The sequence below is a fragment of the Puma concolor genome, chromosome B2 (genome assembly GCF_028749965.1).
Source record: "Puma concolor isolate L17-30 chromosome B2, mPumCon1.1.hap2, whole genome shotgun sequence".
Taxonomy (NCBI): Eukaryota; Metazoa; Chordata; class Mammalia; order Carnivora; family Felidae; genus Puma; species Puma concolor.
Genome location: NC_141671.1, coordinates 94,387,887 through 94,412,703, shown reverse-complemented (window position 1 = coordinate 94,412,703; position 24,817 = coordinate 94,387,887).

Genomic DNA, 24,817 nt, shown 5'->3' with positions numbered 1-24,817 from the left:
TGATTATTGGGATAATATAATTAAAAACAAGACAAGATCTCCTTTCAACCCAGAAAATCTCCCCACAAAGGTAGAAGAGAAAGGAAACAGGTTTATTATTGAATAAGCATTAAACCAGCAGGCGATGTGCATCATAGTCAATCTGCTAAGCGATTGCAAAGACAGAAAGAAATTTCACCATTTTGCATAGCCAAGCAGATACGATACATGTTGCCAATATGGGTTGCCTTCACATACATGTTCTCAAGTTAAACAATAAGTAGTCCTCAAGCAAAATGACATGAAGCACCATTTGTCATAGGCAGTTCATCCTAAGTTCACTTGATAAGTGCAGTGACCATCTGCATTAGCTAATTGGCTTTATCCAAAGGAAAGTCAACTTGTCCTATGTTTATGACAAGAGGTAATTTTGCAACTTGGAGCAAGGCCCTGCAGACCTAGGCTCCTATTCTTCCACAGGAACTTAGAGATGGGGTGCTGTGTTCCTTATGAGTACATTTCAAAAAGAGAATTCCGAGGTCCTTCAGAAAAACATCTCTTAAAACTGGGAAGAGTCATATTTAGCTTTTAAAAAGAGTTACAAAAATTTCTTTTTTTTTTTTTTTTTTGTGGAATTTTTTTTTAATGTTTATTTATTTTTGAGACAGAGAGAGACAGAGCATGAACGGGGGAGGGGCAGAGAGAGAGGGAGACAACAGAATCGGAAGCAGGCTCCAGGCTCTGAGCCATCAGCCCAGAGCCTGACGCAGGGCTCGAACTCACGGACCGCGAGATCGTGACCTGGCTGAAGTCGGATGCTTAACCGACTGAGCCACCCAGGCGCCCCACAAAAATTTCAAAGATACAAAGAAAGAATACAATCACATATTTTTGAAGTAAGTGCTCTAAGAAAAAGGAAAGTAGGAAAGTCTCTTCCTTCATTTTCAGCAGGGAGAAGTAAGGCTCTTGTTTTAACTTCTATTTGCCCAATTCATTTAGTCTACCTGCAAGTTTACTTTCAAAATTAAAATCCAAATGTAAACACACACACACACACACACACACACACACAGAGACATACACAAATACACAAATATGCATGTTGTATGTATATTATTAAGACTGTGTGTAGTGTGGGTTTAACATCCAGAGTTAAACTATCCTCATTTTCCTATTTCAGTTGTACACATCTTTTATTTTATTACTTTTTAAGGCTTATTTATTTTCTTTTTTTTTTTAATTTTTTTTTTCAACGTTTATTTATTTTTGGGACAGAGAGAGACAGAGCATGAATGGGGGAGGGGCAGAGAGAGAGGGAGACACAGAATTGGAAACAGGCTCCAGGCTCTGAGCCATCAGCCCAGAGCCTGACGCGGGGCTCGAACTCACGGACCGCGAGATCGTGACCTGGCTGAAGTCGGACGCTTAACCGACTGTGCCACCCAGGCGCCCCTAATGCTTATTTATTTTCTTGAGAGAGACAGAGAGACAGAGAGAGACAGTGACAGAGTGTGAGTGGGGGAGGGGCAGAGAGAGGGAGACACAGAACCCTAAGCAGGCTCCAGGCTCTGAGCTGTCAGCACAGAGCTCGACATGGGGCTCAAACCCAGAAACTGTGAGATCTTGATCTGAGCCCAAGTCTGACGCTTAAACTACTGAACCACCCAGGCACCCCTACACTTTTATTTATTTTATTTTATTTTATTATTTTATTTTATTTATTTTATTTTAGTTTATTATTTTATATTATATTATTTTATTTTATTTTATATGAAATTTATTGTCAAATTGGTTTCCATACAACACCCAGTGCTCATCCCAACAGGTGCCCTCCTCAATACCCATCACCCACCTTCCCCTCCCTCCCACCCTCCATCAACCCTCAGTGTTTTCTCAGTTTTTAAGAGTCTCTTATATTTTGGCTCCCTCCCTCTCTAACCTTTTTTTTTTTTCCTTCCTCTCCCCCATGGTCTTCTGTTAAGTTTCTCAGGATCCACATAAGAGTGAAAACATATGGTATCTGTCTCACATCTTTTATTTTAAAGATGGATGTAAATTTTTTTCTTGAGGCTGCCAACAATGAAGAAGAACAGATACTCCTGGGTCATTCTTTCTTTTGCCTCTATACAACCTTCAATTCTAGGGCATCCAAATGCTAAACTCAACCCTCTTGTATCATGCCAGGAGGGTAGTTAAAACTTTAACTGCTTATCAACACTCATTTTAATGCATGCCATTCCAAATGTTTTCAGGAGTTGCAATATTATTTGGCCCATTATATTATCATTTTAGCTATTCATGCTGGGTTTGAATTAATAAGTATTTTCATTTAGATATTTTACAGGAGTACTTTAATGGAGTTTTCAAAGCCAAAATAGGTTGTATGCAATGATCCTTTCAGTTTTTCCTTGGCACCAATTTCCCATTCCATTGCTTCAGAATAACATAGTATTTGCGTAATGGCTTACTACTGTACCATTTTACTATTTTACAGCTAAGGAATTTAACTTTAGCTCTATAATTTTGGTTCTGTCAAGATTGCAACTGTTTTTTCATCTCCTGGCATTGATTCTGGCAATTCCAATTAAACATGTTTGTTTTATGCAAGACTTCCTTTAAGGACATCCTTTCAAGTAGTAAATTGTTTTTTTTTTTTTTTTTTTTTCTTCTATGAGTAATGAAAAGGATACTATTGCTTAATTCCTCACGATTCTCTCAATCTCTCTCTTATTCTCTTTCCCTCTCCCTCTCCACACTTTCTCCCTTCCCTTCTCCCTCTTTGTCTTTCTCTCCTCCTCTTTGTCTTTTCCTACCTCCTTCTTCCAACTCCCTCTTTAAATATTTTGTTTGCATTTTATTTCTGATTTTCTATATCCAATTTCTGATTTTTAAATATTTAAGACATGATTTGCAGTCGAAGCATCCACATCAAAGGAAACATTGCAAAACTAAAATACTCATATTAAAACATAGCTTGTAACGCTTATGAACTACACAAGATGCAACATATAATACAACAAAAACATCTAAGAAAAAAAATCAGTAATACTATGAAACCCTTTCCAATTATTTTACCCCCTAAACTTCCCAAAAGTAACTGCTAAAAAGATACTATTTATCATTCTCCTTGAATGTCTGTACATTTTCTTGCTTCTATAAATGATTGTCAAAACATGTGCATACGTATAAAATTATTCAATCTCTTAATTTTTTTCTGTCTCTTGTTTGAAATATTTTATACTTAATACTGTGAGAATCATCCAATTATAAACTTATAAAACAAATGACCTAACATATTTCTTTTTGTTGCTCAATGGAAACCTATTAAATAACTATGTAGCATATAATTAGCATTACAAGAGAACTTAGGACCCTTCCAGTGTTTGTTGTTACATGAATGATACCATTAACATTTTTGTACATTTTATTCTATATATCTGTAAGGGTCTTGATATAAAAATCATTAAAATTGATAAATAAGGTTAAATCTTTTTCAGTTCTAGAATATAAGTGAATCTAACATATTTTTCTCTGTATCTCTGTATACTTTTTAGAGTAGTTTTAGGTTCACAGAAAATTCAACAGGAGGTACTGAGATTTTCACATATAGCCCTGACCCTACTCATTCATAGCATCTCAGCATTATCAGTGTCCCTCACCAGAGTAGTAGTTGTTACATTTGATGAACCTATACTGACACCTCATTTTCAGTCAAACTCCATAGTTTACATTAGGGTTCACTCTTGGTATACGTTGCATAGATTTAGACAAATGTGTAATGATACATATTCACCATTAGAATATCATACAGAGTGGTTTCAATGCCTTAAAATATCTATGCACTACCTATCCCTCCCTATGTCCCCCAACACCCGTCACCACTGATATTTTTACTGTCTACATAGTTCTGCCTTTTCCAGAATATCATATGGTTGGAATCATACAGTATGTAGCCTTCTCATGTTGGCTTCTTTCACATAGTTTTATGCATTTAACTTTCTTCCATTTATTTTAATAGCCTGATAGCACTGAATAATATTCCATTGTCAGGAAGTACCAACCAAATTTTCTTAAGCCATTTATCTACTACAGGGCATTTTGGATGCTTACAGGTTTAGGCAAGTATAAATAAATCTGCTAAAAACATCTGTGTGCAGGATTTTGTGTGGACATACATTTTCAACTCTTTTGAATAAATAACAAAAAGTATGATTGATGGATCATTTAAGAATATATTTAGTTTTGGGGTGCCTGGGTGGCTCAGTTGGTTAGTGACTGACTCTTGGTTTCAGCTCAGGTCATGATCTCACGGTTCATGAGTTTGAACCCGGCCTTGGGCTCTGCAGCTGGCAGTGCGGAGTCTGCTTGGGATTCTCTTTCTCCTTCTCTCTCTGCCCCTCCACTGATTGTGCTGTCTCTGTCTCTCTCACAATAAATAAATAAGCTTAAAAAAATATTATATTTGGTTTTGTAAGAAACTGGTAAGCTGTCTCCCAAAGTTGCTGTACCATTTTAAATTACCACCAGTAATGAATGAGTATACCTGTTGCTACACATGCTCTCCAGGTTTTGATGTTGTCAATGTTCTGGAATCTGGTCTTTCTAATAAATGTGTAGTGGTATCTCATTTCTGTTTTGATTGTATATCTCTGATGACATATGATGGGTAGGATATTTTCAAATGCTTATTTCTAACTGCATATACTTCTTTGGTGAGGTGTCTGTTAAAGTCCTTGGCCCAATTTTTAGTCATGTTGTTTTTTATTGTTGAGTTTAAGTATGTATACATAAGAGCTCATTATCAGCTGTGTCTTTTTCACATATTTTCTCCCAGGCTGTGGGTTGTGTTTTCATTCTCTTGGCACTGTCTTTAGCAGAGCAGAAGTTCTTAATTTTAACCAAGTCAAAATGATCAATTATTTCTTTCATTGATCATGACTTTGGTTTGTATCTAAATGCCAAAGGCCATCTAGGTTTTCTCCTATGTTTCCTTCTAAGAGATTTATAATTTTGCATATAACATTTAGGTATGTGATACATACTAAGTTAATTTTTGTAAAGTAGTATAAATTCTGTGTCTAGATACAGATGTGTGTTTGTGTGTGTGTGTGGTTTTATTTATTTAATTATTTTGCATGTAAATATCTGGTTGTTCTAGCAACTTTTGTTGAAAAAATCTTTGTTCCTTTGTATTGCCTTTGCTCCTTTGTCAAAGATCAATTTACTATATTTATATACTATATTTATATGAGTCTACTTCTGGGCTCTTTGCTTTGTTCCATTGATCTGTTTGTCTGTTATTTTGCCAATACCATATTGCCTTGATTTCTAAAACTTTATAGTGAGACTTAAAGTTTGGTAGTGTCAGTTTCCAATTTTGTGCTTCTCCTTCAATATTGTTTTGGCCATTCTGTATCTTTTGACTCATAATCAGTGAAATACAAATAAAAATTACAATGAGATATCACATCACACTTGTCAGACTGGCTACAATAAAAAATACTAGAAACAACAGGTTTCAGCAAGGGTGTGGAAAAAGGGGAACCCTCCTGCACTGTTGGTTGGAATGCAATCTGGTGCAGCCACTCTGGAAAACAGTACGGAGGTTCCTCAAAACGTTAAAAAAAGAACTATCCATTTAAATTTAGAATCAGTTTGTTGATAACTGCAAGATAACTTGCTGTGATTTTCAATTGTAATTACATTAAATCTATAGATCAAGAGGGGAAGAAGCATTATCTTGGCAAAATTGAATTTTTCCACACCCAAACATGGAATATCTTTGAATTTATTTAGTCCTTATGTTATATCTTTCATCAGTTTTATAGTTTTCCTCATATACATGTTATGCATATTTTCTTAGATTTACACATAAGTATTTCATTTTTGGCAGTACTAATGTAAATGTTTTTAATTGAAAATTATTCTTGTTCACTGTTGATATATAGAAAAACAACTGATTTTGTATATTTGCCTTGCATCCTTCAACGTTGCTATAATCACTTATTAGTTCAAGGAGAATTTTTGTTGATTCTTTCAGGTTTTCTACATAGATGATCATGCTGTCTGATAACAAAGAGTTTTATTTCTTCCTCCCTGAACTATATACCTTTTATTCCTGTCCTTGTTTTATTGCACTAGCTAAGACTTTCAGTTCAATGTTGAAAAGCAGCAGTTAGAAGGGTCATTTTGGTCTTGTTCCTAAACTTAGTGTGAAAACATCAAGCTTCTCAGCATTAAGTTTGTTAGCTGTAGTTTTTGGTAGATACTCTTTATCAAGTTGAAGTAGCTAAGATCTAGTTCTAGTTTACTGAGAGTTTTTAACCTGAATCGGCCTTGAATATTATCAAATGGTTTTCCATGTCTGCTGATCAGATCATGGTATTTTTCTTTGTTAGCCTGTAAATGTGATGGGTGCCTAAAAAAAGTCCACTGATTTTTGGTATATAATACATTTACATATATTGCTGGATTTTGTTTGCTAATTTTGTTGAGGATTTTTGCATCTATATTCATGAGAGAGATTCGTCTATAATAGTCTTTGTTTTTGTAATTTCTCTGTTTTTGATATTAGAGTAATGTTGGACTGATAGAATGAGTTAACAAATATTTCCTCTGCTTCAATAATCTGAAGAAGACTGTATAGAATTTGTATGATTTCTTCCTTAAATTTTTGGTTTAACCCATTTGAGTGAATCCATCTGAGTGAACCCATCTGGGCCTGGTGCTTTCTGTTTTGGAAGGTTATTAATTGTTGATTCAATGTCTTTAACGGACACAGGCTTTGTCAAATTGTGTGTTTCTTTTTGCTTGAATTTTGGTAGGTTGTGTCTTGAAAGGAATTGATTTATTTCATCTGTTTTATCAAATTATGAGTCTTAAGAGTTGTTCATAGTATTATTTTATTATCCTTTTAATGTTCATGGATATGTCATGATGTCTTCTCTTTCATTTTTGATATTAGTAATTTGTGTCCTCTTTTTTTTCTTGGCTGTCTGGCTAGATGCTTATTAATTTTATCATTATTTTCAAAGAAACAGCTTTTGGTTGTTGCTATTTACTCAGTTGATTTCCCTTTTCAATTCCACTGATTTCAGTTCTAATTGTTATTATTTCTTCCTTTCTGGTTACTTTGGATTTAATTTTATCTTCTTTTTCTGGTTTTCTAAGATGGAAGTTTAGATTATTAGCTCCAAATATTTCTTCTTTCTAATAAATTTATTCACTGCAATAAATTTCCCTCTAAACACTGCTTTCCCTGCATCCCACACAGTTTGATAAGTTAAATTTTCATTTTCATTTATTTCAAAATATTTCAAAAATTTCTTTTGAGATTTCTTCTTTGAGCCATTTATTAATAAGTGTGTTGCTTAATCTCTAAACATTTGGGGACTTTCTACTTAACTTTCTGTTACTGAGTTCTAGTTTAATATCACTGTGGTCTGAGAGCAGACATTATTTCAAATTTGTTGAGGTGTGTTAATGTTTCACAAAATTGTGGTCTTGGTAAATCTTCCACTTGAATTTTGGAATAGTGTGCACTCTGTAGTAGTTGGATGAAGTACTCTGTAGATATCAATTATTTCCACTTGATTGATGTTTTTGTTGAACTCAACAATCTCCTTAATGATGTTCTGCCTACTGAATCTCTCCATTTCTGATAGAGGAGTGTTGAAGTCTCCAACTATAATAGTGGATTTATCTATTTCTCCTTACAGGTCTATAAGTTTTTTCTTCATGTATTGTGATGCTGTTTTAGGCATATTCCTATTAAGTTTCATTATATATTCTTGCAGGCTTGATCATTTTATCTTAAATAATAAATCCCTTTATCCTTGATAACTTTCCTTATTCTTAAGTCACCTTGTCTAAAATTAATATAGCTACATCTGCTTTCTTTTGGTTAGTTTTTGTATGGTATATTTTTATCCATCCATTTACTTTTAATATTTATTTGTCTTTATATTTAAAAAAAAAATTTTTTTTAACATTTTATTTATTTTTGAGACAGAGAGAGACAGAGCATGAACGGGGGAGGGGCAGAGAGAGAGGGAGACACAGAACCGGAAGCAGGCTCCAGGCTCCGAGCCATCAGCCCAGAGCCCGACGCGGGGCTCGAACTCACGGACCGCGAGACCGTGACCTGAGCCGAAGTTGGCCGCCCAACCGACTGAGCCACCCAGGCGCCCCCTATTTGTCTTTATATTTAAAGTGAGTGTCTTGTAGACAACATACAGTTGTGTCTTGTTTTTTTATCTTGTTTAAGAATCTTTTATTTGGTGCATTTAATTTTTTTTTAACGTTTACTTATTTTTGAGAGACAGAGAGAGATAGAGCGTGAGCAGGGGAGGGGCATAAAGAGAGGGAGACACAGAATCGCAAGCAGGCTACAGGCTCTGAGCCGTCAGCACAGAGCCCGATGTGGGGCTCGAATTCACAGACTGTGAGTTCATGACCTGGGCAGAATTCGGACACTTAACTGACTGAGCCACCCAGGTGCCCCTATTTGGTGCATTTAGACCACTGATGTTCAAAGAAATTATTGGTATAGTTGGATTAACCTCTACTATATTTGTTCCTATTTTCTATCTGTTGCCCTTGTTCTTTGCTTTCCACTCATTTTCTGCCTTTGTGGTTTTAACTGAACATCTTATATAATTCTATTTTCGTTCCCTTTTTAGCAGATACCATTCTAACATAAAGTTTAGTGAAAACTGTCAAAAATAAAGTTTTGAGGCAGTTGTAAAAATATAGCTAGATATTCCTTTCCAAGGGCATCTCAAATGATTTTCCTTTAAGGGTTTAATTATGCTAGCGGTTACATTTGTTATGTTTTTAATTATAACTTTATTTTTTTACTAACTGTGAATATTCCCCCCATTATTTATTAGACTGAGCTATGCGTTTATGTCCTGGGGGGTTCTGGATTATGCTGAATGGCATGTGAGGCATTCTTCAGTGAGCAGCATGACTTTCGGTGGGAGTGTTTAATGGGTAATACACAATCTTTCTCTCCATGTTTTCCGATTCTTTCTCAAGGCAACACAGTTGTTATTTGTTTGGTGATCTCTGTCATATGACCAATGTTTACTGTTTTAAAAAACTGTAACCTTTGTATAGAATGGCTTCTAGCTTGTCCTGTCAAAGGGATATGTAGCAGTTTCATACTAAACAAAACGTTTTCCTTATCCATACATCAGGTCATTACTTACATTTTGTCTCCACACAGAATGAAAGTTGAACCACCTAGTGTCTAAGGATCTCTGGGTAAGGCATATCTTTGGTTTGAAAGATTGGTAATTATCAATCTGTATCCATATTCAGCTTTTTCATTCCATGCACCACAGTATCTAATTTTATCTTTTTAAAATGTCTAGATTTAATGCTTGTACTTTCTTGTTTGAAATCCATAAATGGCTCTTGGTGTTTTCTTGTTCTTGCTTTAATTTAATTTAATTTAATTTAATTTAATTTAATTTAATTTAATTTTGATAGCTTTAACATTACTGTGGCTTTCCAGGCTCCCAAGATCTAGTCCCCACCTAGTTTTTCAACCTCATCTACAATACTCTTACTCTCTTCCTATTAGAATCTAAGCCCTAGCCACTGCGATCTTCCCTGAGTACTTGAAATCAATAGAACCCCTTAATTTTTTTTAGTTGTTGTTATGTTTTTTCATTATTTTCTGTCTGAGGTGATTTTAAGTACTTATTCTTGCTAAATCTTGCTCATTCTATAAATCTACACTTCATATTATTTTTTATTCAGGAAAATTCTTCTGATCCCACAGAAGAGGTTGTGCATTATTATAGAATGCTATATTTCTTCACTGTGGCATATACATGATTTTAATTATCTGTTTAATATCTATTTTCTCTAAGAGTACCCAAGATCCATAAAAGCAAGGACCATATTGGAACTTTGTATCTATGTCACCATAGTGTTTTGCCTAGTGCTTGGCTCATGGTAGATGCTCAATAAATGTCAATATATGTGTAAACAAATGGATAAATGAGTCTCTAGAATAACACTGCACTGAGGAAAAAAAACTATTTGAAATCCATTTTTAAAAAAAGCAATCAAAATATTAAAATGATATCATTGCTAATGAACATTTATACAAAGAAGAAAATCATTTAGCATATTTTTTCCCAATGAGTAAGGATAGGTAATTTATTAATGGTTTATTTTCCTTTCTTTTTTATTTTTTTAATTTTTATTTATTTAATTTTATTTTTATTTACTTAAATACAAGTTAGTTGACATATAGTGTAAAAATGATTTTAGGAATAGAATTTAGTGATTCATCACTTACATATAACATCCAGTGCTCATCCCAACAAGTGCTCTTCTTAATGCCCATTGCCCATTTAACCCATCCCCACCCAATACCTCACCAGCAACCCTCAGCTTGTTCTCTGTATTTAAGAATCTCTTATGGTTTGTCTCCCTCTCTGTTGTTTTTCTTAAATTTTTTTAAAGTTTATTCATTTTTGAGAGAGAGAGAGAGAGAGAGAGAGAGAGAGAGAGAGAGAGAGACCATGAGTGGGGGAGGGGCAGAGAGAGAGGAAGACACAGAATCCAAAGCAGGCTCCACGCTGCTCTGAGCTATCAGCACAGAGCCTGACCCGGGACTCGAACTTACCAACTGTGAAATCATGACCTGAGCCAAAGTCAGACATTTCACCGAATGAGCCACTCAGGCGCCCCTGTGTTAGTCCTTTTATGAAAACAAGTTATTTTAGCTTTAGTACATTAATTTTGTAATGACATTGATTAAATACTGCCATAAACAAATTATTTCAATTTCCAAAGCTGATAAAATATTTGAATTGTTTGTGCAACCTGAAAAAATTAAACTATGACATATTTTGGGATAAATGCAAATGTATTGTCACCTTACGACTCATACATGAAATAATGCATATTATTGAATTATGCCTTCTATCCCATAGAAGTGATCCAAATTGCAAAGTAGGACCACTTTTATTTTTTAGGTCTCTCTGTGAAACACTTCAATAAAGAAAGAAAATAGCAATAACATTGAAAATGAGAAATGATTTATATCCATGCTAAGACATGATAGTCTATAATGATAAATATATATTTATATTCTATCAAAACATTGATCACATATAAATATATGCATCCCAACCGTGTTTTACAGTATTGCGCTTTTATAAAAGCAATTTTTTCTCTTAATATTCATGAAAATATATAGTAGATTCAGGTGAATGTATTCAGGCATCTTAGATACCTTCCTTCTAACCTATTACAAAGAATATAAAAAACACATGGTAAATCAGATGGGAAAAAAAAAACAAAATACAGTTAACTCTGTAGAGATTGCAGGTGCAGTAATATTTTTATACACATTTTTATTGGTAATATAAATTTAGTACAACCTCTTTTAAGGAAATATGTTGATGCATATTCAGGATCTTAGAGTGAAAAATCACAACTTTAAGTTATATAAAATTCTGTCAATATTAAGTTTCTGTCAATCTTAAAACCTATGTAAATGAATGTTCATTGCAACATTGTTTACAATAGCAAAGAATGGAAATAATTTGCTTGTCCAAATTTTTCAACATGATAAAAATATGTTTCCAACATAGGAAAAAAATCCTAGTATGCTGTTTAAAGAAAAAAATATTTATAATATGGTGTTAAATGTATTCAAACATATATCTGAAATGTATTTTATTACAATGTGTATGCATATAAAAATATTTTATGGCAATTGTATAATTTGTTCAAAGGTAATAGTTGTGTGTGTCATGTTTCCTGTGGTTAAATACGTTCTTTAAATTTGCTACAATGAACATGTATTAATTTAATTTAAAGAAGGAACTACTCTGTGTGATGGCGTATTAGTTAGCCATCAAAAGGAATGAAGTGTGGACACAGGCTACAACATGGAGAGACGTTGAAAACATTACGCTAAGTAAAATAAGCCAGATGCAAAAGGACAGATGTTGTATGATTACACTGATATGAGGTACCTAGAGTAGGCAAATTCATAGACCAGAAGTTATCAGAAGCTGAGAGAAGGGGAGAAATTGGGAGTTCCTCTTAATCGGCACAGTTTCTGTTTGGGGTAGTAAAATGCTTTGGAAATAGATGGTGGTGATGGTTGCACAACATTGTGAATGTAATTAATGCCACTGAATTGTACACTTAAAAGTGGTTAAATAACAACAACAACAACAACAAAGGAATTACTAATTTCTAAAATATATTATCCAGTTAATTTTGCTCACACTTGTATCTTGTCCATTTGAACATTAATTATGATCTTGAAGGGTACTAAAGGAATAATTTTATTTCATGGTTAGAAATAGAAATCTTGGGGCACCTGGGTAGCTCAGTAGGTTGAGCGTCCAACTTTGGCTCAAGTCATAACCTCGCAGTTTGTGAGTTCGAGCCCCACATCGGGCTCTGTGCTGACAGGTCAGAGCATGGAGCCTGCTTGGGATTCTGTGTCTCCCTCTCTCTGCCCCTCCCCTGCTCGAACTCTGTCTCTCTCTGTCTCTCAAAAAGTAAAATAAAATGTTAAAAAATAAAAAAAAAGAAATATTTTCTTTACTAAAACTGTTTTGATACATGGTATCTTTTTTCTCTAACCAATCAGGAGAAAACAAAAAACAAAAAACTAACAACACTTTCCAAAGTGGAAACCTTACCACCAAGAATACTTTCAAGAAATAAAAATACTTTCCCTGAATAACTCAATTTTACATTTCAGTAAAGTATAGATTATGAAGTTGATAAAGTATCATTCATAAGTATTAATAATGTAGAGGTTGACTAAAATTAAGGGGAATGTTTTCGAACAATGTTTATTCCCAAGATATTTGCCATATGAAAAAAAAATTTAAAGGAAAATATGTAAAAACCAAAGATGAATGAGCTAAAGAAAAACTGTATTATCTGATCTGGTGTTACATTAGAGTTTAGGTTAAAATCACATTTTATCAAATTCATAAATAATATCACAGTTAAATTACATTTAATCCTCCTTTGACCTTGTTTCTCTAGAATTTCCCATTTAGGTATGCCATTCCAAGAAGAACACATTCATGAGACTTTTTAAGTGAAAGTGTCTTAAGAATTAATGTCTTCATGCAGAAAAAACATTTGACAAAGTACAACATCTATTCATGATAAAAACCCTCAAAAGGGTAGGTTTAGGGGAACATACCTTGCCATAATAAAGGCCATATATGAAAAACCACAGCTATCATATACTCAATGGTGAAAAACTGAGAGCTTTTCCCCTAAGATTGGGAACAAGGCAAGGATGAGCACTCTCACCTCTTTCATTCAACATAGTACTGGAAGTCCTAGTTATAGCAATCAGATAAGAAAAATACATGAAAGTCATCCAAAATGGAAGGGAGAGGTAAAACTATCACTATTTGCAGATGACATTATGCAATATATAGAAAAAACCCTAAAGACTCTACCCAAAAACTACTAGAACTGATAAATGAAGTCATTAAGATCACAGGATATTCAGAAATCTGCTGTATTTCTATGAACTAATATTATGAAGTAGCAGAAAGAGAAATTTAAAAAAACCCAAACATCCCATTTACAACTGCACCAAAAACAATAAAATAACTAGGAAGAAATTTCACCAAGGAGATGAAAGACCTGAACACCAAAAACTATAAAACATTGTTGAAAGAAATTGAATATATACAAATGGAAAGATATTCCATGCTCATGGATTGGAAGAACAAATATTGCTAAAATATTTATACTATCCAAAAGAAATCTACAGATTTAATGCAATCCCTATTCAAATACCAACAGTATTTTTCACAGAACTAGAACAAATAATCCTAAAATTTGTTTGGAATCACAAAAGACCATTAATAGCCAAAACAATCTTGAAAAAGAAAAACAAAACTGGAGGAATATCACAATTCCAGATTTCAAGATACACTACAAACCTGTAGTAATCAAAGCAGTATGGTATCAGCATAAAAATAGATACATAGGTCAATGGAACAGAATAGAGAGCCTAGAAATAAACCCATGATTATATGCTCATTTAATCTCTGACAAAAGAAGCAAGAATATGCAATGGGAAAAAGTTTCTTCAACAAATGGTGTTGGGAAAACTAGACAAAAGAATAAAACTGGCCACTGTCTCACACAAAAATAAACTAAACATGGATTAAAAACCTAAATTTAAGAAATGAAACCATTGAAATCCTAGAATAGAGCATAGGCAGTAATTTCTCTGGCATTGGCTATAGCAACATTTTTCTAGATATGTCTCCTGCAGTAGGAGAAACAAAAGTAAAAATAACCATTGGGACTACATCAAAATAAGATTTTGCACAGCAAAGAAAACAACCAACAAAACTAAAGACAACCTACTGAATGTAAGAAGATATTTGCAAATGGTATACAATAAGGGGTTAATATTCAAAATATATAAAGAACATACACAATTGAACACTCAAAAACAATCCAATTAAAAAAGGGCAGAAGAGGGGTGCCTGCATGGCTCAGTAGTTAAGCATCTGACTCTTGATTTCAACTCAGGTCATTATCTCAGGGTTCCTGGGTTTCAGCCATAGGTTGGGCTTTATGCCAACAGTGTGTAGCCTGCTTGAGATCCCCTCTCTCCTCTTTCTCCACCTTTCCCCCACTCATGCACACACTCCCTCTCTCTCAAAATAAATAAACTTAAAAAATAGAACTACCATATGATCCAGTAAATCCAACACTGGGTATTTACCCAAAGAACATGAAAACACTACTTCAAAACAATAAATGCCCCCCTATGTTTATTGCAGCATTTTTTTTTAAATTGCCAAATTATGGAAGCAGCCAAAATGTCCATTGATAAATGAATAAATGAAGATGTGGTGTGTGTGTGTGTGTATATATATATATATATATATATATATATATATAGACAATGTAATATTACTCAGCCACGAAAAGAATGAAATCTTGTCATTTGTAGCAATATGGATGATTTTAGAAGGTAGAATACTAAAGAAAATAACTCAGAGAAAGACAAATACCATATGATTTTACATATATGTGCAATTTAAGAAATAAATGAACAAAGAACAAAGAGATAAAAACAGATTTAAAAAATGTTTTTTTATTTATTTTTGAGACAGAGAAAGAGAGAGAGAGACAGAGCATGATCAGGGGAGGGGCAGAGAGACAGAGGGAGACACAGAATCTGAATCAGGCTCACGAATCGTGAGATCACAACTTGAGCCAAAGTCAGATGCTTAACCGACTGAGCCACCCAGGAGCCAAACTAGACTGTTAATTATAGAGAACAAACTAGTGGTTACCAGAGGGGAGGAGGGTAGAGGGATGGGTGAAATAGGTGATGGGGATTAATGTTACACTTATTGTGCTGAGCAGACTAATGTACAGAGTTGTTGAATCAGTATATTACACACCTGAAATTAATATAACACTGGATGTTAATTATACTAGAATTAAATTTTTAAGAAAAGAATTAATGTCTTTAATCAATACACAATTTTCTTATACCATCATATTCATTCTAAACTTTTAAGGTTGTCTTTTTCTGACAATGATTAAATTTTAATTACTATTTTCTCAGTTGCTACCTTATTTTGAAATTCTGATCCGCATCAATTGCTATTATTATATAATTTTTCTTTTAGACTAGCTTTTCAGTGTTGTTTTCTAACTTTGATTAAAAGTAACTTGGTTCCATGGGGCGCTTGCGTAGCTCAGTCGGTTGGGCGTGGGACTTCAGCTCAGGTCATGATCTCGCAGTCCCTGAGTTTGAGCCCCATGTCAGGCTTTGCGCTGACAGCTCAGAGTCTGGAGCCTGCTTCAGATTGTCTCCCTTCTCTCTCTGCCCCTCCCCCCACTTGCACTCTGTCTCTCTCTCAAAAAAAAAAAAAAAAAAAAAAAAGTATCTCGGGTCCAGATAAGACACAGCTGGGGAGGGAAAAAAATGGCTGTTATCTTGTGAATTAGTACTGATACTTGTGAGGATATAAAAAATGACCCTTCCTGCAGGTAAACTGTGAAGTTCCTACCTCAACATAAACTATGCTGAAGCAAGTCACATTGCAACCATAAAAATGACTAGACATCTCCCTCTTCTGACTAGCTTCTTTAACAATGACAACTTTGGCCATACTTAATCCTTTTTACTCTAGATTAAGATAATAATAAAATACCTAATCACCAAATTTCCATCAGTTCTTAACCACATCAAGCCACTGGATGTGTTTTCCTTTATCTATGCAACTTAGAATGATGCTGCAAAACTACAAATCCTTTAAGAAGCCCTTCCTCTGTTTATTGAGATACATCCACCATTCCTCTATAATTAGTAAATACATCTTTTGTTTTGCTTTGTTTTAACTAAGAGTGTTCCTGGAGGTCTTTGTTCAGTGAGTTTACAACATGTGTAAATTGTTTTTAGGATATCCCTATAAAATTTTAATTTTTGCCATTACCAATGAAAATTCCACACATTTACAATTATTCTAGCTAATTATATTATTAAAATAATATTTACTTCATATTTTAACTATCAGAGTACCTTACAGAATCTTTTAAGCTATTCTCACATTCATTTTGTTGAATTGCCTACTGTTTTACATAGTCATAAACTTTAGTGGCAAAGCCAACAATTGCTCTAGTGTCATGGTCCATGTTTGTATAAATATGACATTAAAATATATATTACTTATAATAAAATATTTCATTTTACTGTTATGTTTTAGGTGCAAATTTTAAGATAATGCATACAATTAAAAGAAATATATCTTCTTCATTAGGTTCTGTTCTTTGTTGCTCTGAACAAATAAATGCCTAACTCAGTATAATTTTTATTGTAGAAATGGGTTTATTAAAATAAGTTTAATTTTAGCTCAAGTAATTATTCTGTATTAGATTTTTTTTTCAATATATGAAATTTATTGTCAAATTGGTTTCCATACAACACCCAGTGCTCATCCCAAAAGGTGCCCTCCTCGATACCCATCACCCACCCTCCCCTCCCTCCCACCCCCCATCAACCCTCAGTTTGTTCTCAGTTTTTAACAGTCTCTTATGCTTTGGCTCTCTCCCACTCTAACCTCTTTTTTTTTTTTTCCTTCCCCTCCCCCATGGGTTTCTGTTAAGTTTCTCAGGATCCACATAAGAGTGAAAACATATGGTATCTTTCTCTGTATGGCTTATTTCACTTAGCATCACACTCTCCAGTTCCATCCACGTTGCTACAAAGGGCCATATTTCGTTCTTTCTCATTGCCCTGTAGTACTCCATTGTGTATATAAACCACAATTTCTTTATCCATTCATTAGTTGATGGACATTTAGGCTCTTTCCACAATTTGGCTATTGTTGAGAGTGCTGCTATAAACATTGGGGTACAAGTGCCCCTATGCATCAGTACTCCTGTATCCTTGGGTAAATTCCTAGCAGTGCTATTGCTGGGTCATAGGGTAGGTCTATTTTTAATTTTCTGAGGAACCTCCACACTGTAGATATTAAGCTAACTTTATAATCTCAGATGTATTAAAATGCATCAGGTTCTGTCTTTCATTGGCTATATAAATAATTTTTACGCCAGTAGTAAATATTCTCTTACTTTGATAAAATTTGCAACTTTTCCCTTATAATTTTGTAAGGCATAGAATTTAGTCTATGGGATAAATCCCATCAGTCTTTATTAGTTTTCCTTTTTTTAAGTTTCTTTTTTACTAGTCCTCTTTCTATTTTTTTTAATGTTTTATTTATTTTTGAGATAGTGAAATTCAGAGCATGAGCAGGGGAGGGGCAGAGAGAGAGGGAGGAAAAGAATCCATCAGCAAGAGCCCTACACAGGGCTCTAACCCATGAACTGTGATATCATGACCTGAGTCGAAGTGACTCAGTTGGACACTTAACTGACTGAGCCACCCAGGTGCCGCTATTTTGTTTTTAAATAAACATTTTTTATTTTGAAAAATTATAAGTTGATTGAAAAGTATTGAATATAGTACAACAAATTTCCATGTATCTCAAACCAGTTTCTTTTGTAATATCATGTTACATTAGTATGGTATGTCTGTAACAATTAATGAACACACTGATACATTAATATTAATGAAAACCCATAGTTTATTTATATTTCATTAGTTTTTATTTGATGTTATTTTTCTGTTTCTGGATCTAGTTTAGAACACCATATTACATTTAGTAGCCATGTCTCTTTTTTTTTTTTATTTATTTTTTTTTAACGTTTAGTTATTTTTGAGACAGAGAGAGACAGAGCATGAATGGGGGAGGGTCAGAGAGAGGGAGACACAGAATCGGAAACAGGCTCCAGGTTCTGAGCTGTCGGCACAGAGCCTGATGCGGGACTTGAACTCATGGACCGTGAGATCATGACCTGAGCCGAATTCAGCCGCTTAACCGACTGAGCCACCCAGGCACCCCTAGTAGCCATGTCTCTTTAGCTCCTGTTGTCTATGGTAGCTTCTCAGGCTTTCTTTCTTTTTATTTTTTCATGACCTTTAGAATTTTGAGGAGTACTCATTAGGTATTTTGTAAAATAGCCCCCAAGCTTGGATTTTTATGAAGTTTTTCTCACGAACAGACTGCAGTTACTGTGTTAAGTTAGAAAACTCACCAAGATACAATGCTATTTTCATCACATCATACCAAGGGTGCATACTATCAAAAGGATTTACTCTGTTGCATTGAACTTGACCTGGCACAGGTAGTGTTTCTCAAAGTTCCATTGAAAGTGTATTCAGTTTATTCCATTTTTCAAATCACACTCTTTGGAATAGATGAGGGTATTCTCTACTTCCTTGAAAACAGAATATACAGATAAATTGTTTGGAGTCGTTTTGCACAGAATATTTGTCTACTCTTCCCCACTTAATCATTTATTTTTTCAATCATTAACATCAGCTCAGACTCATGGTTATTTATTTTGTTTTTCCAGCTATAATCCAATAATACCTTATTTCTATTGTAGCTCAAATGTCCCAGCTTTGGCCATTGGGACCTCCTTCAGTTGGCTCTTGTCTCCTTTTGTCATATCCCTATGTGTGTGTGAGTGTGTATGCACACTGACTTTCTGATACCACAAAAATGTTGTAGTCTCATTATGGATATATATTCTCCTAGTCCTAGAACCAGCCATTTCTCCAAGAAGGTTCCTTTTACTGGAGAATGGTAGTAGAAACCAAGGCATGAGTGCTAGGTGTGCTCATCGCTTACTGACTCTCACATAAGTATATGAAGATGTCAATATATATGAAATAAATATTTGAAAAGTCGTTATACATCTGTATCAATATTAAGTAAACATGAGTTCACACTGACATCTGAAACTGTAAGTCATTATTACATAGGAAACTCTAGCTTCTTCACTTTATCTGTAATCTCCTGTTCCAACACTGGGAAGCCTGGCTTTCACTATTTTTTATCAACATTTTTAATTATTCAGTGCTAATGTGTATGTTTATCGTATTAGAACTGTCAGAATTGTTAATCCACACCCCATGGGAAACAAAGTTAGCAACTAAGGCATACTTTTTATGTATGGTATCTTTTATCTTTCAGATTCCACTGACATTCAAAGTTCCTTAGGTCAGCAGCTCTCCCTCCCACCTTATCAGTAAGATTATTTCAGACATTTGTAATACAGTTACATTGTTTTGTCATATTCTGCATTTCATCCCGAGACTCTCTGGCCTTTAAATTATTTTAATGAACTTTTATTTTTTTTTTAATTTTTTTTTTCAACGTTTATTTATTTTTGGGACAGAGAGAGACAGAGCATGAACGGGGGAGGGGCAGAGAGAGAGGGAGACACAGAATGTGAAACAGGCTCCAGGCTCTGAGCCATCAGCCCAGAGCCCGACGCGGGGCTCGAACTCACGGAGTGCGACATCGTGACCTGGCTGAAGTCAGACGCTTAACCGACTGCGCCACCCAGGCGCCCCTTAATGAACTTTTAAAATAAACTTGAATATGCTAAGAATTTACTCTCAATGCTATAAAGTTCTCCAAGTTTAGAGAAATTCAGTATGTCATATATCCATTGCTATAGAATCATACACAATAGTTTCACACCTGAAAACAATCCCTGAGCTTCACCCATTACATGCTTCTCCCTAATACCAAACCATAAATCACACTGACTATTTTATTATAGCTATAGTTTTGCCTTTTCCAGGATGTCAACCAATTCTAATTTGCAGTATGTAGCCTTTTCAGAATGGCTTCTTTCGCTTAGAAATACGCATTTAAAATTCATCTATTTTTTAATAGCTTGTTAGCTCATTTCCACCATTTGTTTACTCATCACCTGTTGAAGGAAATATTGACTGCTTCAAGTTGGCATCTATGAATAAAACTCTTATAAACATTAGCATGTAAGTTTCTGAGTGGACGTAAGTTTTAAAGTCAGTTAGGTAAATACAAGGAGTACAACAGCTGGATCACATGACAGGACATTGTTTAGCTTTTAGGAAACTAGCAAACCTTCTTCTAAAGTAGTATTCCATTTTGCATTACAGCCAAGTATTAAGGAGAGTTCCTGTTGCTCTGAATCTTTTCCAGGAACTGATATTTTCAGGGTTTTGAATTTTAATCATTCCAATAGATGTGTAGTAGAATCTCACTGTTTTATGTGAATTTCTCAAATACTTCATTTAATATCTTGAGACAAAATAGCCTTCTCAATTAAAAATCTTAATGAATGTTACATTCTATAAGATTTTGTTACATATTTGATATTACTTTCTTCATCTATCATTTTATACATAATTATTGTGGCTTAGCACTGTAAAGCAGGAATAAACAGTGGTGGTTTGAATAAACAGAAGAGATGGCTCAGGATTGGAGTGGCAAGGGGTTGAGTAATGTTCTATAGGTATAATAATAACATACAATTAAACATCAGGATGTAAGATGGACACAACACTGGCAGAATCAGTGGACTGGTCATACGTTAGGATCTGGCAAGTATTTAGATATCAGAATGACTAAAAACATATAAAGCTACCCCAGTTATGAAAATGTATCATGTTAACCCAATCGTAGAGTATTATTTTGTCTTCTAAAATTGAGTAGTGTTCTGAAAAAAATACATAAGAACTAGTGAAATATTCAGATATGGAAGAAGCTAAGTAGACTTTTTTCTAAGGTAAGATGCTAGTTTCATTTTGAAGAAACATACTGTTACAAAATATAGTACTATGAAAATAACTAGTGATATAAAAATGGTTTAGAGTTTTGTATGTTTAGAGTTGTAAAAGTAAAGTTATTTTCCTGAAGATATTTCAATAATAAAAATTTCATGTGGCTACCACATAAATAGAAAACCTGAATCTAAAGCACAACTGGTGTTTGATAATGAATGGCCATTGCTTAAGAGTAACAATTTTTTCCTATAATATCACCATTTAAGACTAGCATCAACACAGTTCTATACACTTACCACCTTTACGATCCACTGTTATGACAAATAAAGCATATGGCCCCTTCATCAGAACAGCAGGCTCTCATAAACAGTATAGTAACAGGATTTTTATTTATTTTCCCCAAAACCACAAACTACAAAAAAAATTATAAATGATAATTGATAAAAGTGGAAAATATTATAAATGTTTGGAAAGTTGTTATAAACAGTGGAAAACTGTAAAAACAATATTTGTATACATAATTGATATTGTATTAATCAACAAAGGAAATAACAATCCTTGAAGACTAGTGTTGGGTAAGTTATCAAATCAGAAAGTAAAATTGCTCTTATAATTGGGTAGATTTTTTTTCAATTAACGTAAATATCAGAGTAATGACTGTGAATATCTATTACCGGCAAAGGGCAACTAGACATCATTTAAACATTTATCATGTATGTAAAATACATGATATGTTTAAAGGATTAATGGAAGATGAAAAATCATCATTAGAGAATCAGTTTAGTTGCTAGAAAATGTGTCCAGGACAATCAAACTCTCTGAGTTTTACTGATTTATTCTCTTTTTGTAAATTGAGAAAATGAATAAAATCCATGGCTCAAGAGAAGAAGGAACAAATAGGATAAAGGAGGACTCTCATATTTTACAGAAATAATTCTACTGAAGGCAGTCTGCTCTTTATCACTCATCTGAATGAGAACAACTGAGGAAAAATCCTGTGTAAGTACAATAAAGAATGATGTCTGCTGAGGCTTCAGTGACTAAGATCAAACTGTGATGATTCACTGAAACCATGTAATGAAGAGAAGTGATCAGAAATTATTATCCACAAAGGGGGGTACATTTTAATAATTTATTTTATGTTGTTTAAATAGGAGAAAGAGATAAATTTCTCAGGTCATTTTAGAAAATTCATTTGAATTTTATTTTTAATTAGTAAAGCAATCTATCCTAAAATGATATTTTTATTAGATCACTTTCTAGGTTCCAGATAATGCTAAAATCTTCGAATATTTCTTTCAATTATGTTTAGATAATTGTGGTTTCTTAAGTTTATCTATCATTTATCCATCCTTCCTCTATGTTTACCTGATTGCTATAACAAGTAACTTTTACTAAAATTAGAAATTATTAATAATCATTACATTAATTGTATGGAATCCATCACATGGATTCTCTCACAGTATTATGTAGTATTAAATATGTAGTCAAAAATCCTGTACAATAAAAACATTAATGAAGCTAAAATAATGTACAGAATTATATTTTCCAATGAGACTCACAGAGACTGGAGATCTCATTCACTGTGAAGCTTACAAGCAATTTTAAAGACACAAGCAAATGTGGAGTAGTTGAAGAATGCCAGCTAGCACTTACCACATTAAAACTCAAACTGGCCACGATGTGCCATATGAAGTCTCTGAGTAATGTATGGTGTCACAAATATTTATATGGAAAACAACTGTTTCAGTTATGAGCTATCTCACTTTTTACTATAATAGTTACATAGTTTACATGATATTTTCCAGGGTGCCTTAATAATCTACGGAGCCCAGTTTGTTGACAAAGCAATTCCAAAGATACCAAAAATTATAATAATTCTTGCTAGCAAGTATCATTGTTGTGTTTGTAAGAGGTGTGTCTTTGGTATGTTTATATGGAGATTCAACAGGTCATCATTCTTCTTTCCTTCTCATTGGTATACTCCCTTTGTAAAAAGAAAGAATGGATTGCAAGAATGTTGCTATTTTCTTTTCATTAACATTGTGCATGTACCTTAGATTTACCAATTCACCTTCCTTAAAATCAATCACATCAAGCATGTGCAATGCCCAAGAGCTAAAAATGCCAGCAAAGAAACATCGCTAAAAACATTCAAATCCACATATTAATTTGTAGTTTAACCATGTGTTTACAATTGCCAATTCTTACTTCTGCTTTGTCTTGACCCATGTTTAGTTAGCTTTTATCTCCCCTATATGTCCCTAAACTTTGGCTTACCTTCAAGCCTGAGAAAGTGCTAAAATGCCCACCCTCCGCATACATTAATAAGTCCCAAGAATCAGCTTACCACAGAAAAACAAATTTCTTGTTTAACCATACAATCATACTATCTGCTCATTCTGCCTTTCATGCCCAACTTTTCCTTTCTGCTAGGACTAGACATTACACTGTTTGATTTAGAAGTGCTCATAGATTTCTGAGATCAGATTGTTCTCATTGCAATAGCTTTTCTTGAAGGAAAAACTCTAAGTCCATATTTGTTTCACTTGACAGTTTCTGCTTGAAAATTTCATCTGCTGTTTTTGCCAAATTATTCAGTTTTTACAATGGAATTTTAAACCGTTAAGCTATGTCACAAGTGTCTAAGTATTTTTGTTTCATTGTAGAATTCAAAAACACTGGTTTCTGAAGTCAGACCTCCTAATTTCAAATATCAGCTAACCACTTACTTGGGCAGATCACTTTATGCTCATTGAGAATTCTCCTTATCTGACTAATGAAAAGAGAGATTTACAATCCCTTATATATTTGGTATGATATTTAAATGAAATAATATTTTTTAAATGATCAGATTACCAGAGGATGGCCACATTTGCTGGTGTTGGAATAAGGTCATGAAGGGCGAAGCCTGGTGCCAGATGTGTGTTGTGATTTTCCATAATCCCTGAAACGTTGCTGCTACACTATCTCGTGAACTTTTTCCAGGGAGGGTTGGCACATGGCCACAGTCTCTGGGCATCGGCAGCAGCATGGTCCCATGAACTTTCCTGGGTGTGGCTGGCATTTAGCCATTGCTCAGTGAGACCCTCTTCAGAGGGGTGAAAGGGGTCAAAGCCGCAGTCCCTCAGAAGTAAGGGGCCAGGGAAAACAGCCACATCTGAGACAAAACTTGTGAGAGAGGTAATACATGGGGCTTAGTCATGGACAGTGGAAAAGCAGGGGGTGGACAAAAGCTGAAGACAAAGAACAGGTGTGTGATTGCTGATCAGGGAGAGAGAGCAGAGTTCCAATACTATGAAGCCAGCATTAACTTGATTCCAAAATCAAACAGATACCCCAGTAAAAAGGAGAACTATAGACCAATTTCCCTGATGAACGTGGGTGCAAAAATACCTAACAATATATTAGCCAACCAGATCCAACAACACATTAAAAAATTATTCACCATGACCAAGTGGGATTTATACCTGGCATGCAGGTCTGGTTCAATAACCACAAAACAATTAACATGATTCATCACATCAATAAAAGAAAGGACAAGAACCATATGATCCTCTCGATAGATGCAGAGAAAGCATTTGACAAAATACAGCACCTTTCTTGAAAAAAATCCCTCAAGAAAGTAGGGTTAGAATGACCATACCTCGAGATCATAAA